The 14,574-nt window shown below is 38.3% G+C and overlaps 1 protein-coding gene across 4 annotated transcripts in view; it reads right to left on the minus strand.

The window, feature by feature from the left end:
• map1aa (microtubule-associated protein 1Aa) overlaps positions 1-14,574 on the minus strand; it is a 59,101-nt gene that overhangs the window by 17,826 nt on the left and 26,701 nt on the right. For all 4 annotated transcript variants that reach the window (XR_009823116.1, XM_062030478.1, XM_062030477.1 and 1 more), the window contains one exon: positions 9-139. The gene's annotated coding sequence lies outside the window, so the exon portion shown is untranslated. The remainder of the gene's footprint in view (positions 1-8; positions 140-14,574) is intronic.

Consider the following 14,574-nt stretch of genomic DNA (forward strand, 5'->3'; position numbering starts at 1 on the left):
GTATTTACATGAGCCTTGGAGATGATATCAGAAAAGCGTTATCAGGTAAAAGTTCTATCTTGCAGCACCTCCCTCCTCACAGCTCTTCCCACTCAGTATCAGCAAATTATTCCCAGCAGGTAGCAATCAGAACACCAACCTGAAAAACACGGGACAGCAGTGAAATTAAATATCACACCTCAAAATACAAGTTTCAGCAACAGAATAGCAGAGTGCTTAGAACCCCTGAGTGCCAAAAGAGATGACTCAAAAGAAAGACAATGACAAGATGAAAAGAGAGCTAAAGGACCAAACAAGATAAAAGACAGGTATTGCAATCATTTAAAACTAAAAACAACATTATTGCGACATGTTTGCGGTGTCAAACGGAGTTGTCATTTCACAATAGCACTGCATCAATGATGGAGCACATTACCAGAATGCATATTTCAGAGCAGAAACAAAGTAGACGTCTAATTTGGCAGCTAACACCATTTTATATGTCTAACTTGCATAATGTATGTTTTATTTAAACACGTGGGGACAGCCATGTGAGAATATACAGTTTGTATGTTAATGCTCACAAGTTGTTTGTCCAAAAATCAAATACAACTCCTCCAATTAATGCCTTTTCAAATGTGTATGTGTTAAATTGTTAAATACATTGTCACTCAAGTTATCATACTCTATCAGAGAGTCTTGTTTAGTTTGGTTCTTTATTATCTATTACATGGTTTTAGGCTACACCGGGTTTTCTTTTACTTATTCTTGTTTTAATATATAGTGATGGTAAAAGTCAATGTTATGTGCATTTATGAGAAAAAAGTATAAAGATTTTAGTATTTAGGTTTTCCCTGAAAGACACAGTGAGGCTAGAATGAATGTTTTATTTGATTACTCGATTCATTGAACAAATTAATAGATAGATGAATCCATTTCTAAAATAATCAATAGCTGCAGCCTTATATAGTATCATTTAAATTCAAGGATTGTGTTAAAAAAAACAAGACTCTTGTTGTGTTTTATCATTACGGGACGGCGTGGCGAAGTTGGTAGAGTGGCTGTGCCAGCAATCGGAGTGTTGCTGGTTACTGGGGTTCAATTCCCACCTTCTACCTTCCTAGTCACGTCCGTTGTGTCCTTGGGCAAGACACTTCACCCTTTGCCTCTGATGGCTGCTGGTTAGCGCCTTGCATGGCAGCTCCCGCCATCAGTGTGTGAATGTGTGTGTGAATGGGTAAATGTGGAAATACTGTCAAAGCGCTTTGAGTACCTTGAAGGTAGAAAAGCGCTATACAAGTATAACCCATTTATCATTTATTATCCTGCATTCTCCTTTGTTGTGATGTCTTCACCTGTGTATGCGGTATGGCGTAGTGGGTAGAGCAACCGTGCCAGAAACCTGAGGGTTGCAGGTTCGCTCCCCGCCTCTTACCATCCAAAATCGCTGCCGTTGTGTCCTTGGGCAGGACACTTCACCCTTGCCCCCGGTGCCGCTCACACCGGAGAATGAATGATGAATGAATGAGTTGTAAATATGAATGATGGGTTCTCACTTCTCTGTGAAGCGCTTTGAGTGTCTAGAAAAGCGCTATATAAATCTAATCCATTATTATTATTATTATTATTATTCAGTTAATTCGTCCTCGGCGAGGGGCGGACCTTGAGGCACACCTACTAGCAATTAGCCCGCTAGTATTTAGGCTTCTCACTGACAGCTTGGCCTCCTGTCTCCTGAACCTCTCACGTTCATGCGCCTGCTTCACCACGCCAGACCTGGTACATTGTCGCTCCTTAGTCCTGAATTCCCTAACCTCTTTTGTGTTTGCTTCCTAGCCTCCCTGAGGTAAAGAGGATTATTTTGTTGGACTTTTGCCCTGCTCAGTGCGCCCTGGCCATTTCTTCTGCCGACCACTGAGGAACCAATTTGTCTGTGTTACATGGTGTGCGCTTCTGCCCCATCACCCTTAGTTATCCCTTTTTGACTCATTAAATGTTTTCCTTTTTGTAATTCTACCTTGTCTCCCGTCTCTGCATCCTGGGGTCAACCCCTTGACCAAGACTGTAACAACAATAGTGCTTTTATTAAAACTAAAAAGCCTTGTCTTATTAATCTTATTTACACGAAAGCATGTAATTTCTGTCTCTTCTAGAAAAGCGCTATATAAATCGAATCCATTATTATTATTATTATTACATATATTGGTCGAGGCCAGGCGATAGCATTGATGAAATGGACCATATTAATTTTGACCTTTTGGATTAGTTAGGAGTATTTCTAATTATTTCTGTTATGTAAGTTTTGTGAAATGTAACTGTGGAAGAGCAACTGCAATAAATTCCGCTGCAATGCACGCATGTATGCTTGCGTAAAGTAGCACACCTCCACCCGCCAACCTAAAGTTGTAAGCCTATGGTAGGTGAAATGCCAACTACTGTATAAGTCTTTAAACAGAGGCCTTTCTGTCATAAATTTTTGTGGACTACAACAAACTATAACTTTTATGACCCACAAATTTCTCAAAAGAACATTTTCAATTAGACAGAAAAACATGACAATACTATTTCACTACCGATTGAATAGTAATGATCTGGAGTTCAAAAAGTGAAGGCCTGACACAAAACAAATGGTGATATGTCTTTCAACATATGCCATCAGTTAATCTACACAAGGCTGTGTAGCTGAGCAACCTCCCACCCCTCCCTACTAATACTTCCCTATCTTATGTTCACGCTGGGGTTAACCTTAGCCTATTAAAATACGCTACACTTAAAAAAAAAAAAAAAGACCAAAAAGATTTGAAGAAATATGGCTGCCACAAGCCTCATTGGTTGTTGCTATGGACACTAATGTGTCTGTCTCTGCAAGCTAAGTTACACTGACCCAGTCTTGGCTGAGGGAGACGCATTGCAGCATTTCTGCAAAGAGGGAGGGATGGCTTATACTGCATGACCGTACGCATGCACCATCACATAGTATAGGATCTGCCAAAACAGTAGCAACATCATTGGCATGCAGCTGTTTCATCACAACAATTTTTGGCTTTTTCTCCCAGGAATAATTTATAATGACGCATGGTCCTCTTTGACAAAATCATGTTATAATTAATATATATACATGTTTGATTTAGAATCTGAATTGGTGTGACTGGTAAATGGGTGATGTGCTAATCTATACAAAACAATGACCAACCACAGTTCAGTTGACTGTTTGATAATTTAACAAGCTGTGTTCCAATTTGGAAATGGTTCCCCAACACAAACGGACAAACTCAATTTGCACAGCTGGCAATCGAGGTGGCGACTTGTCCAGGGACAACACAAGTTTAACAAGAAGATTGGCCTGCAGCATGTATTTGCCTACATTTAGTCACCAGTGAATTCAATGGGAGTGATATTGCCGCCCTCTTGCGGGCAGAGATAGAGTCGAAGGTCAATGACCACAAATTTCACATGAAAGGGACTTGAGCACAGCATCAATATATATGACCCAATCCAAACAACTTTTCCCATTCATGGTGTAAACTAACAGTAATCAACAAATAAAGTCAACACACGGTCGCACATAACACACCTCCCAGTGTTTCCCATAAACTGCCAAGATACCTGTGGCGGTGGGGGCGTGGCTACGGGCGTGGCTATGGGCGTGGTCACCATGATATCATCGAGTAATTTGCATAATTTACTACAATGATATGATTTTCTCTAAAAAGGCTCAAAAAATGTATACTTACTAATTAAAAATAACAGTTTTGTTTTAAACGTCCATCCATCCATCCATCCATTTTACAATATAATTACAACACTTTATGTACATATTTATATACAGATTTGAACAATAAGTTATTCACTGAAATATATTTATTAATTGTGGTTCTTACAAAAAATATATCTTATAAAAATATAAAAGCTAAAATGTCTCTTAAAGCTCTGCCCCTTTAATTAGTGCATACTAAATAATTTAACTTTAGCCTACTACTACAACCATATTATTTACCAGCAACATAAAGTGAAACAGAGGCAGAGGTGTCCTGCCACAGTCAGTAACAAATAAACAGAAAACAGTAGTGGTGGTAGATAAACACAAAGCTTCATCAAACATCTGATCCACTGAACGAAGAGCTCCAAAAATCTTGATCCTACACTTCTCTTTCCTAAAGTAAATCTGAACAGCCGATATGGGCATTTACATCAACTATATGATTTGCCTGAGAAGCTGGACAGGACAAAAAAAAAAAAAAAAATTAAAAAAATAAATACAATTAAAAAAATTTAAAAAATAAATAAAAACATTTTTTGTGGTGGCCTTAATTCTTTCGTGGCGGGCCGCCACAAATACATGAATGTGTGGGAAACACTGCCTCCTGCTCATTGAACTTTGTGGACATTGTAACAAGTGCATATATAAATTACACATACTGTATATAAATCCATTACAGTGCATGATGGGTGATATATGCAAAACACTTCCTCCACACTTATCAATGTTTGGCGCATTTTAGCTGCTTAAAATTTCTGATTGATTACAAAAGGTTGTCAGAGAAGTAAACAAGGTAGGAGTCGAACTTTCATATACTCTTAATATTCAATGTTCTATCGTTTATACCTAATTTAAAATCAAATCAATTTTTATTTATAAAGCGCGTTTCATACATAAAAGCAATGCAACGCAAAGGGCTTTACAAACTTAAAAGCAATACGCTGATGACCCAGATTCCCCATTATCGCACACACAAACACACTAACGCAAGCATGCACCCACACAAATCCCAAACACAAACACATATGCACATACGTACAGTACATGAACGGATGAATGCATGGCTGAGTACAGAGGAGACATGTGAGTAAACACTATCACAGGAGCCATCTGCACCAGGACATCATCAGATCATAGCCACCAGGGCCCCACAACACGACCGATAACCCCTGATGCAGATGGCTAACTCTGAGGAACGCTGGAAAGTTATAATAATAAAACCTGTAAAATAGTAAGAACCATAAGTAGCGAAAAAGGATAAAATACAAGTAAGACATATGAAGATAAAACATATGTATATATATATATATATATATATATATATATATATATATATATATATATATATATATATATATATATATACAGTAAATAGAACTAAATACAACATTGTATAACTAATAAGATAGAAAGTGAAGTACAAATGACTTTAATAAAATTGATGAATATTAGGTAAAAGCCAAATCAAAAAGGTGGGTCTTAAGCCTGCTCTTAAAATCATAAACATTCTCCACAGCCCTGAGATCCTCCAGCAAGCTGTTGCATAGACGGGGGCCATAACAGTGGCAAGATGCCATTCCGTGGCTTTGTGCCGTAGTACCTCAGGGCCCATGAAGGTTCATAGGGTAAAAGCAAATCTGAATGATAAGAAGGCCCAATACCGTAAAAACATTTATAAACCATAAAAATAATCTTAAAATTGATCCTGAAACAAACGGGGAGTCAATGCAGAAATGTTAAAACTGGTGTAATGTGAGCCCGCCTTCTGGTCTTCGTCAGACCAGAATTTTGGAGTGGTTGTAAAGGTGCAATAACCTTTTTAGGAAGACCAAAAAGCAGGCCATTACAATAATCTATACGACTTGTAGTAAAAGCATGCATTAGCGTCTCCGTGTTGCGCTGAGAGAGAATTGTTGTCGCGATTTGGGAGGTCAGGTGGGTTAAAGTTGTAGTAGTATAAGTTATGTGCTGGTGTTCAGTCTGTTATAGCTTGTCAATGCAAACTGAAATGTTATTTTAGAACAAACGATTGTTGTTGCGTCACAATCATCGGTCTGCTGTGTGGCAAAACAAACATCGAAATGTGTGTATTTGTGTCAATGTGTGTGTTGAGTGCACGCACATGCATCCATATAAAAGTGTATTGGCGATTACCCTAGAAAATATGGCTTTACTGCAGTTTGTACTATATTTTTACATGTTTGACGAACTTCCCTCTTCAATTTGGTATGAAATTATTTTGCAAACTTTAACGTGATCACAGATCACTCTGAAACAGCAGACAGTTGTAATAAATAATAATTAAAAAAACAACTGAAGTTAGTGTAGTGATTTCAATATAAAAAATGTTTAGATGCTCACTTATAATAATAATAGTAATGGATTAGATTTTATATCGCGCTTTTCTATCATTAGATACTCAAAGCGCTCACAGAGAAGTGGGAACCCATCATTCATTCACACCTGGTGGTGGTAAGCTACATTTGTAGCCACAGCTGCCCTGGGGTAGACTGACGGAAGCGTGGCTGCCAGTTTGCGCCTACGGCCCCTCCGACCACCACCGATCATTCATTCACCAGTGTGAGCGGCACCGGGGGCAAGGGTGAAGTGTCCTGCCCAAGGACACAACGGCAGCAATTTGGATGTCAAGAGGCGGGGAGCGAACCTGCAACCCTCAGGTTTCTGGCACGGCTGCTCTACCCACTACGCCATACAATATATTATACATATATTTAATATGTAAATAAGTACAAGTGCTTCATAACTATATATATATATATATATATATAACTATATATATATATATATATATATAGTTATATATATATAACTATATATATATATATATAGTTATATATATATAACTATATATATATATATATATATATATACACACACATATATATATGTATACATATATATATATACACACACACATATATATATATATATATACTGTATATCAGAGGTGTGGACTCGAGTCACATGACTTGGACTCGAGTCAGACTCGAGTCATGAATTTGATGACTTTGGACTCGACTTGACAAAATGTAAAGAGACTTGCAACTCGACTTAGACTTTAACATCAATGACTTGTGACTTCACTTGGACTTGAGCCTTTTGACTTGACATGACTTGCTACTTTCCCCAAAACCCAAAGATTAAAAAGTTATTTGGGAGCGCGCCGCTCCGTATTTTTCATTTTCTTCGTCTGTGTCTATCAGCGTGTTGTTCCTGTCAGCGTGTGTGCTCTCAGTACAACAGCCAATCAAATTAGATCTACGTTGTTTTCATCACACAGCATTCATCCAATCAAATTGCAGGACAACCACCGAACAAGAGTTGTCAAACAATGCGGCAGTGAGAAACAATTATGCCAAAGTTAATTTCATTCGGGTATTAAAACTACGACTTGGTCAACAAAAAACGAATTGCCGTATGCAAATCACGCAGTTCGAATATTACAGACGGAGACGCAACAACTTCCAACTTCGTTCGACATTTGAAGTTGCACAAAGGGTAAGTTTTGAATGTAAGATAACGTTTATTGGCTAAGTAACGTAACTTTTATTTGCTGTGTAGTTAAATCGGTGAGGCTGTAAACTCACTGCTAACGTTATAACCTTAGACATCTTATAAGGGTACGCAGCATCGAGCGCTACTGCCTACAGGCACAGACGAGACGCGGGGCCACCATCTTGGAGTGGTGATCCGCTCCACTCAGCGCAATTCATTTGGCAGGAGCAATGAACTGTCAGCGCATTTAATTCATCTTACCTCACTGAATACCACTGATTTTCACGCGCTTTTTTGTCATACGTGTAGCTATGATAAAGGAAACATGTTTTGGCGTGTTTTATTATTCATAGTTTGCTTAACAGTAATATAATATTCTTATACGCTATAAATGACCAGACGTCCGAGATCAAAACTGGGAATATAATCCCAGAGAAAGGGGAAAAAAACGGTCAGCTATTTTTAAATTGAAGAAACAATATGATTAGGTTATGTATACATGCGTATATCCTACATAAACAATGTATGAAAACATATATATATATATATATCTTATAGACTGTATCTCTGTTGCTGCAGCAGCAGAGAGTCTGTCTTGGCACTTTGTATTGATATTTTGTATTTCATTCTTCCCTTAAATGATCATGTTTACAGTCATTGTTTTATATGTATTTTTTATGTATGTCGCTTTGGATAAAAGCGTCTGCCAAATACTTCAACATAAACATATATAAACACCTGAAAGTCTTTATCAGCTAAAACCACCAATCTGTTTCACTGGATTCAGAATAAAACCAAATTCTGTCTTACCCAACAATGTTAGTATTTGAATATTGTTACTTGAAGACTTATTCCTGGTCACAATTATACTGTTAAGAAAGTATTGTCTTATATTTTGCCTAAAATGAGAATGCATCATAATCAGTGGCGGCTGGTGAATTTTGTTTTAGGTGGGGCTGAAAGTTTGTAAACCAAACCCCTGTAGGGCAGTCATCCTACCCCAGAAGATTTCTTTGTGATTTTCACATACAAATATTGAAGATCTTTGCTCCTTCTCAACTCTGTGGTAATATTATTTTCATAAAATACAACCAATAGTACATTAATGTTAAATCTTACTTGTGAAAAGTAATCCCCCGATTCCTATTTTCAACAGTCCGCTCATTTGAGTAGGAAAACGCTGAACACCATCTTTATTTTCTACCTGTCAACTGTCACTACTTCAAGATGGCGGCCAAATTGCTCGCGTCACAGCAACCAATGCTGCTTCTACTTATAAGATGTCTATGGTTATAACGTCATTGCAAACACGGCAATCTGTTGCGTCCACTGCAGTTCGCTACCTTATTCATACTTTTTGCCAAGTGATTTTTTTAAGCAGGGTTGCATGAGGTACCTAGACAAAACATTACGTTAGTCAATGTATCACACACAGTAACGTAACGTTAAAATGTATACTATATTAACAATATGTGTACATATTGCATAGGGCCCTGACATCTAAAAAGTACGACTCTGTTCATTGTTTTGTTCATGTTTTTGTTATGTTTTTCATATGTACGCACACATAAACACACAGACAGTACGAGATGAGATCAATGAGATAAGGTAAGAACAGGATAGAAACTGCTGTGGAACTAGTTACAATGCAATATGCCATGGAAATACAATGTTAACACTTTTGTGCAAATAAGTACAGTTGCACTTGTTTTTTCAAATGTGTTTATTCTGTAAAAGAATGAGTTAAATGTTTAAAATTACTGGATAATAGTGCTATTATGAAGTGCAATGTCAGCACTTTTTTTCCCCTGCAATTTCAAATGCACTTGTTTTAATAAATAAATACAGCGTTTTAAAAGCATACACAATCTGTGTAAATATATTAGTCTGTGGTTAAAAAGACTTGAAAGGACTCGAAATTCAAAATGCAGGACTTGGGACTTGACTTGAGACTTTCCAGTCTTGACTTTGGACTTGACTCGGGACCAGCCTGTCTTGACTCGGGACTTGACTCGAGACTTGAGGGCAAAGACTTGAGACCTACTTGTGACTTGCAAAGCAATGACTTGGTCCCACCTCTGCTGTATATATATATGAATGTATCATGTATGTATATAATATTATAATAAAAAATGTGTATATATGTACACATAAATATGTATACGCTACATATACAGTAAAGGCCAAAAATGTGGACACATCTTCTCGTTCAATGCATTTTCTTTATTTTCATGTCTATTTACATTGTAGATTGTCACTGAAGTCATCAAAACTATGAATGAACACATGTGGAGTTACGTACTTAACAAAAAAAAAGTGAAACAACTGAAAACATGTTTTATATTCTAGTTTCTTCAAAATAGCCACCCTTTGCTCTGATTACTTTTTCGCACACTCTTGGCATTTTCTCGATGAGCTTCAAGAGGTAGTCACCTAAAATGGAATATTTCGCAAACTACATGGTTGACCAATACAGTCTTTCAGACTCACAACTTGACCAGCCAGATTCACCAGAATTTTGTTTTGCTTTCACTGAGGTAGCCAGTGAAAATAATAGAGCAAGAAATGCATACAACCATGTTGTGTAAAAACTACAAAATCATTCATACTAACTCAGCTCTAAGTTGTGAAAAAGGTTACAAATTATACATTACATGACCAGCACAGTCCAAACAAGTCCAATAATGTAACCATTTTAATGTAATTGATCAAAATGACAAAATGTAACAAAAACAAGTCTTGTTTGTTATTTTGCAATACAATGCTCAAACTACGACTGGGTGCCGATGTTAATAAAATATCTGAATGTTCATGAAGTCTAAAATAATACATTGTCAAACAGAAGTAGGAGTAGTGAGGACAATAATGCAGCTACAGTTCTACCAGGAAGGAAGTCTGCTAGCTAAGGCTCAGTGTGTGAGAGAATGCCAAGAGTGTGCAAAGCAGTAATTTGGGGGAAGGCACAGCCCACCTTCGCAAACGTCTTCTCCTCCGATTTTGGAGCAATAATTGGTTCCAGTTTTAACAACAATGTGGATGTCGCTTCAGTTGCCTTTGTTTACTACACACAGGAAGCTAATAAAGGGTTCGTACACCTTTTCCATGGCCAAATTCAAGCACTTTTTATAATTTCAAGATCAATTTTCCAGTTTTTCCAGTACCCTTCAAAAGGCGAAAACCAGTGTGAATCAATCCATAGCCTTGTTGTTTGAGGTCACCAAATGTCTGTAGGAAAAATACGGAAAATCTGCTAAAACCTAAGCCTAACATTGAACCAGCAGTTATCATTAACTGAATGGGGCATAGAAAATGAAGCAGTGTTTCTGTAGACTATTCAATGTCATTGGTGTTTGCAAATGTGTCTCCATTTGTGTTGTTTTTAAAATTTCTTGTTCTTTTTCTTACTTACAGCACTCAATGACAATGAACAGCACGGATTGATTCACACCATATTTGTGCTTGTAAACCGCATAATGTGATATAAATACACACACCCTCTAAATGTCAATTTCACTCATTTATTAACAAAACTGTTCCACATTAATATAAGGATAATAAATTAAAGGGAAATATTTTGTTTGTTTCACAACACCTCAGTCACCTTTCATTAAGCATATCTAGCCTTAAAACTGTGGTTATGATAACAAATTATCAAAAAGGCAAAAGTTAACTTTTTGCTTTCACTGAGGTAGCCAGACAAGTTAAGTAGACAATGAAAATAATAGAGCAAGAAATGCATACAAACATGTTGTTGAAAAACTACAAAATCATTCATATTAACTCAGCTCTAAGTTGTGAAAAAGGTTACAAATTATACATTACATGACCTTCACAGTACAAACAAGTCCAATAATGATACTTGCCAACCCTCCCGATTTTCCCGGGAGACTCCCGAATTTCAGTGCCCCTCCCGAAAATCTCCCGGGGCAACCATTCTCCCAAATTTCTCCCGATTTCCACCCGTACAACAATTTTGGGGGCGTGCCGTAAAGACACTGTCTTAAGCGTCCTCTACAACCTGTCGTCACGTTCGCTTTTCCTCCATTCAAACAGCGTGCCGACCTAGTCACATTATATATGCGGTTTTTAAACACACGAGTGACTGCAAGGCATACTTGATCAACAGCCATACAGGTCACACTGAGGGTGACCGTATAAACAACTTTAACACTGTTACAAATATGCGCCACACTGTGAACCCACACCAAACAAGAATGACAAACACATTTCGGGAGAACATCCGCACCGTAACACAACATAAACACAACAGAACAAATACCCAGAATCCCTTGTAGCACCATCTCCTGAATTCGGAGGTCTCAAGGTTGGCAAGTATGCCAATAATGTAACCATTTTAATGCAATTGATCAAAACAACAAAATGTAACTTGTTTGCTTTAACTGAGGTAGTCAGACAAGTTAAGTAGACAACCAAAATAATGGAGCAAAAAATTTATTAAAACGACAACCTCCCGGCATGATGGACCGATGCACCACTGTCCTCTTGGGGGAGACACAGAGCCACAACAACCTACTGTAAGGGCTCGTGCAAAGCCAACAGATCAAGTGTGTAGCTTTAATTTTTAAGGAAACTTATTTTATTTTTTTCCATTTTATAATTAGCCTATTGAGTCAGACTGCCGAGAATAATTATGAACATTTCCAAGCATTTACAAGCACTTCACCCAAAATTCAAGCATTTTTCAAACCTTGAAAACACAACATTAAAATCCAAACATTGTCAAGGTTTTAAAACACCCATACGAACCCTGTAATAGCTAGTCAACAAGAGTTGTGGTTACTCAACAGTGTTTTCCACTGCCCTCTAGCATTTTGGGGGAGAATTGAAGGTTACACGTCAGTCTCAGCGGAGGAGCTATATAAGAATCAAGACGCCAAAAGAGGGGACACAAGCTACGTGACACAAGAGTATAATTCAGCCTTAAAGGCCTACTGAAACCCACTACTACCGACCACGCAGTCTGATAGTTTATATATCAATGATGAAATCTTAACATTGCAACACATGCCAATACGGCCGGGTTAACTTATAAAGTGCAATTTTAAATTTCCCGCTAAACTTCCGGTTGGAAACGTCTATGGATGATGTGCGTGACGTCACGACGGCAACGGAAGTATTCGTACCCAATGTGTCACCATACAAACTGCTCTGTTTTCATCTAACAATTCCACAGTATTCTGGACATCTGTGTAGGTGAATCTTTTGCAATTTGTTTATTGAACAATGGAGATTGCAAAGAAGAAAGCTGTAGGTGGGATCGGTGTATTAGCGGCTGGCTGTAGCAACACAACAAGGACTACTTACTTGGATAGCAGACCCGCTAGCCGATGCTAGCCGCCAACGCATCTGTGATCGGGTGAAGTCCTTCATCGCGCCGTCGATCGCTGGAACGCAGGTGAGCACGGGTGTTGATGAGCAGATGAGGGCTGGCTGGCGTAGGTGGAGTGCTAATGTTTTTATCATAGCTCTGTGAGGTCCGGTTGCTAAGTTAGCTTCAGCGTCGTTAGCAACAGCATTGTTAAGCTTTGCCAGGCTGAGAATTATTAACCGTGTAGTTACATGTCCATGGTTTAATAGTATTGTTGATCTTCTGTCTATCCTTCCAGTCAGGGATTTATTTATTTTGTTTCTATCTGCATTGGAGCCAGATGCTATCACGTTAGCTCAGTAGCTAAAGAGCTTCGCTGATGTATTGTCGTGGAGATAAAAGTCACTTTGAATGTCCATTTCGCGTGCTCGACTCTCATTTTCAAGAGGATATAGTATCCGAAGTGGTTTAAAATACAAATCCGTGATCCACAATAGAAAAAGGAGAGTGTGTAATCCAATGAGACCTTGTACCTAAGTTACGGTCAGAGCGAAAAAAGATATGTTACTAACTGCATTCTAGTCCTTCACTCTAACATTCCTCATCCACGAATCTTTCATCCTCGCTCAAATTAATGGGGTAATCGTCGCTTTCTCTGTCCGAATCTCTCTAGCTCCATTGTAAACAACGGGGAATTGTGAGGAATCCTACCTCCTGTGACGTCACGCTACTTCCGGTATAGGCAAGGCTTTTTTTTATCAGCGACCAAAAGTTGCGAACTTTATCGTCGTTGTTCTATACTAAATTCTTTCAGCAAAAATATGGCAATATCGCGAAATGATCAAGTATGACACATAGAATGGATCTGCTATCCCCGTTTAAATTAAAAAAATTCATTTCAGTAGGCCTTTAAGGCAGTGAATGATGAGGTGAGTTCTGGAGAATTCTGAGTTCTGGTGATGCGATGATCGTGAGGAAAGCAAGGGAAATGGAGGCATGCGGTGACGAAGGCATGAGAGACAGTCTATTTCTTAGAACTCTGCAGTAAACTAAGCTGCGTGCTTGGTGTATACAAACAACAAAAAATACAACGTTGAAAAACATTTTCAAAACGAACATTTTGCTTTTTCTGAAAAATAGTAATTTATTTCAAAGCAGGCCTACACATGTGTAATGTAACCGAGGCCTTTTCGCTCAGTCCAGCCCTGCACATGCCTAATAATAAAATGATGGCCAAGATGACGGCACGCTTTGAGCGACAAATGTATCTTTGAATCTACAGTTCTTGAGGTTCACTCAGTTCTTGAGGTTCACTCAAAACACAAAGACGCACGCCACTGACAGTGGTTGACGGTAGTTGTGCTAGGACCGAAACGTGCTGCTCAGCGGGCATGGATTCATGTATTTGCGGCCACGGCTAGTTTGAAATCAAAACCCTGCTTGGTGAAGCAGGTGCTCATCCTGCTGGTGTTTTAGCCAGCAAATAATGTGTTTTAAGTGGGTAATGTAAGCTATTATGTAGCGCGCAAAGCTTTTAATGCTGTACTGTGTTGGTCTTGGAGCGCTTGACGAATGTGATGAGAGGAAGACCCTCGGTTACCCTAACAACAACTCGCTTAAAAGACAATATGATTGTTTTCCACTGCAGCACAAAATAAAAACAACCGAAAGTCAATAACTTCATAGTCCGTAATTAAAAAAAGGTTTAAAACATGACGAAAAAGTGTACATTTCTAAAAGCAAAAAGCAAAAAAGCTACGCTTTATCCTTCCCCAGGCAAACACTGAGTTTTGCGTCATTATTGATTATGCAAATTAGATGATGACATCGTCAAGCATCCCACCATCAGTCATGAACTCCAAATTGTCCTCACTCTGGAGCTCTATGCAAGCGCAGGTAAAGATAATTCTAAAAAAAAAGGTGTTTTGATCTCAATGGAGTATGAACCACAGTGACCAACAAAAACATTAGGAACACACAGAGTAATTAT

Source organism: Entelurus aequoreus, linkage group LG02 (genome assembly GCF_033978785.1).
Source record: "Entelurus aequoreus isolate RoL-2023_Sb linkage group LG02, RoL_Eaeq_v1.1, whole genome shotgun sequence".
NCBI lineage: Eukaryota > Metazoa > Chordata > Actinopteri > Syngnathiformes > Syngnathidae > Entelurus > Entelurus aequoreus.